At 43.7% G+C, this 2,161-nt stretch overlaps 1 non-coding gene across 1 annotated transcript; it reads left to right on the forward strand.

The window, feature by feature from the left end:
* The first annotated feature begins 281 nt into the window (after positions 1-281).
* TRNAN-GUU (transfer RNA asparagine (anticodon GUU)) lies at positions 282-355 on the forward strand. The gene has a single exon. It is a non-coding gene; the product is annotated as a tRNA-Asn (tRNA).
* The last annotated feature ends 1,806 nt before the right edge of the window (positions 356-2,161 follow it).

The following is a 2,161-nucleotide window of genomic DNA, read 5'->3' on the forward strand; positions in this document are numbered from 1 at the left end:
AAAGCAGATCGAAAACCCCTATTTAATTAGTTCTTTCGAGTCACTCACTGAAGAGGGAAAGAAAGATCAGGGGAAGACGCGGGGTAGAGGAATTGGTCAACTCATCAGGCTCATGACCTGAAGACTGCAGGTTCGAATCCTGTCCCCGCCTTATCACACGTCAGACAGATACCCAGGATCCGAGTCCTGATCACCTGTTTTTTAATCCCTGTTGTTATGGAAAGTGTTGCTGTGTCAAATCGAGATTATGTGGGTGTTCAGCTTATTAAGCAATTCGTTCGTCCTCAATAGCTCAGTTCGGTAGAGCGATCGGCTGTTAACTGATTGGTCGTAGGTTCGAATCCTACTTGGGGAGATTTGATTCATTCTTTAATGTAAGAATAAAGAATGGAATTAAAGGGCTTGCTTTGACCCTTAGGAGTAGAGTAGGTAACCCGTTTGCTATCCTTATTTCTATTTCTATTGCATTTTCTATCTCATCGTATCACATTGTGTTCTACGATTCCACTTCGACAAAAGGAAAGAGCATACCTAAGTTCAATAGCTTTACGTCCGCTATCCCGATCATGATTTTCCTACCCTCAGGGGGAAAGTAAAGGCCCTTTCTTACTCGAAAGCCGTTCCAATCAAGGCAAGAGCCAGAAGTAGACCGACTTGTAGATCGGGTAGCAATAGGCTATGACATAGCTCACTTTACCAAGAACATAGGGCGTAAGATCAAGAGGTTCTTCCACCGAAAGATGGGGATCCTGTCTCTCCACAAGGGTTCCCTTTCTATCGAACTGGCCTTGGCGAGTCGCTTTAATTCCACTGGAGGGTTGTAGCTAGACCAATTCTCTACATTGTTATTATTGTCCTCCCGACCGATCGATCACATCCTAAACTCTGTATGTCAAGCTAAGAGTAACCATAGTCTCAGCAAATAGATAGTCTCCTTCCTTTGTTACCGGTCTTCTTATAATGCCGGGCCACGCCCAGAAGTTTCCCTAAGTGACATGGCTAATAGGAATATTACAGATTTACTCAGCGTCCATTTTTTATTCCCGTCCATATCTGTTACGGTTTGTTTCCTAGAGCAGCACTTAGGAGCAGTTGGAGAATAAACCACTTTCAACACCCGGGCGCTAAGAGACATAGGATCTTGTAGAATCCGCCAGGCTTGCCTAGCCAAGATAGCCTGATTCTCAATTTCAATGTCTCTAAATCCCATGCCTCCCTTATACTTCGGCATCGTCATCAAGTCCGACGAGACCCATGCCGTCTTCCTTCCTTTCTACTAAACAGAATTTGACCCTATTTCAGTACCACTTGATAAGCCCGGATCTGTCTGACCAATAGGAGATAGGCAGAAGAACAGCGCTAAGGATAGTTACTGAAAGGCAAGGCTTATATGAATGTGCTTTCTAACAGTCTTAGTCGATTGAAAGAAAGGATTGCTATCCAAGCACGATAATAAGAATATAGATAGAGCCTCTATAACTCGAGCAAATGCCATGAGTGAGACTCTAGGACTTTCAGCGTTCATCCTATTTATGATAAAGCGTGTACTGATGTAGTCGGCGAGCATCCCATGCTAGAGCAGAAGAGGTTCTTTCTAAATCGGAGTATCGGGACTCATTGAACTTCTTGCACATAAGATTCAAATTAGAGTGTTGAATTCAGATACCGTTTTTGGGATCGATCTTCCTTTCGGGTCATATATGGATGTTATCGAGAATGAATACCGCCCTGAGGTAGTGTTGTTTCTCTTTCCAGAGCAGTATAAGAAAATATCGTCGTTACTTTTCAGGTTGCCCGTGGTTGTGCCTGAAGTTGACGGTCGGTATACTCGCCAAGCCTACCACTGTGAGATATGTGCTCTAAATGGGAGGTATGGACAACCGCATGAGATTTATGTAGTGCATGAGTTGTTGTGGGGGAGTCAACCGATCTCTAACCAGATCTAGAAAAAGAGGTAGCTATGGTCGAGTATCCGATCTCTAACCAGCCTTCGGTGCCTCTCGAATAGGATTTGTCGTAGACATGTGCCAATGACGCTTCCTCGTCACATGTTGATACAAGTAAGATTGAGGGTAGAACCTTTCCCCTCGCGCAGTAGCGAATTCTATAAACGGATTGTTCTATTTCTAAATCATTTTAGGAATGAATGAGAATTGTGTAT

The sequence above is a fragment of the Triticum urartu genome, chromosome 7A (genome assembly GCF_056163025.1).
Source record: "Triticum urartu cultivar PI428250 chromosome 7A, HENAU_Tu73, whole genome shotgun sequence".
In the NCBI taxonomy this organism is placed as follows: domain Eukaryota; kingdom Viridiplantae; phylum Streptophyta; class Magnoliopsida; order Poales; family Poaceae; genus Triticum; species Triticum urartu.